The sequence below is a fragment of the Theropithecus gelada genome, chromosome 14 (assembly GCF_003255815.1).
Source record: "Theropithecus gelada isolate Dixy chromosome 14, Tgel_1.0, whole genome shotgun sequence".
In the NCBI taxonomy this organism is placed as follows: Eukaryota; Metazoa; Chordata; class Mammalia; order Primates; family Cercopithecidae; genus Theropithecus; species Theropithecus gelada.
The window spans coordinates 22,075,652-22,076,325 of record NC_037682.1 but is presented as its reverse complement, the minus strand read 5'-3'; positions in this window follow the sequence as shown (position 1 = coordinate 22,076,325).

The window sequence follows — 674 nt, the reverse complement described above, 5'->3', positions numbered from 1 at the left end:
GGGAGGATGGCTTGAGCCCAGGAGGTTGTGACTGCAGTGAGCCAAGACTACGCTACTGCACTCCAGCCTGGATGACAAGTGAGACCCTGTTCCAGAAACAAAAATAAAAAATAAATGAGCAAATGTTAGTGAGATATTAGAAACAGGCACCGAGTTGATCATTTCTCTTTTATTTGAAAAGTCTGAAAGAGAATTTAAAAGAAAGGAACTATTTTTAGTGGGTGATTTAATGTTATTTAGGGGCTGTCATGGGGTGAGTCACCCAACGTCATCTCAGGAGCTGCTCGTTCTACGCCCACTCTTTGAGAAACACAGGTGGGCCCTGAGCCCTCCCTGGACAGGTTACTGTGTCCCATGGAGGGGCTGGGGAGACTAAAGGACAGGTCAGGGCCTCGGGATGACCTCTGTGCAGTCCCTTGCATAGTTTTCTGTCCCTCCCACTGATCCTTTCCCTTAATAATAATAAGGTGCTGTGGCTCCACCATCACGATTTCTCCACCCCAGCTGCCAGCTTCCTATCAGCACTGTTGGGTCTCTTCCCCCACCCATATGCCTTCACATAGTGGTCTCCCCCTCAAGAGGGAAGCCCCAAGGGCAGAGATTCCCCAGCCTTGCCTTTGTGCAATGCTCAGCAAGGCCTCAGCCACTGCAGTGACTCACGGGCCTTCTCCTGG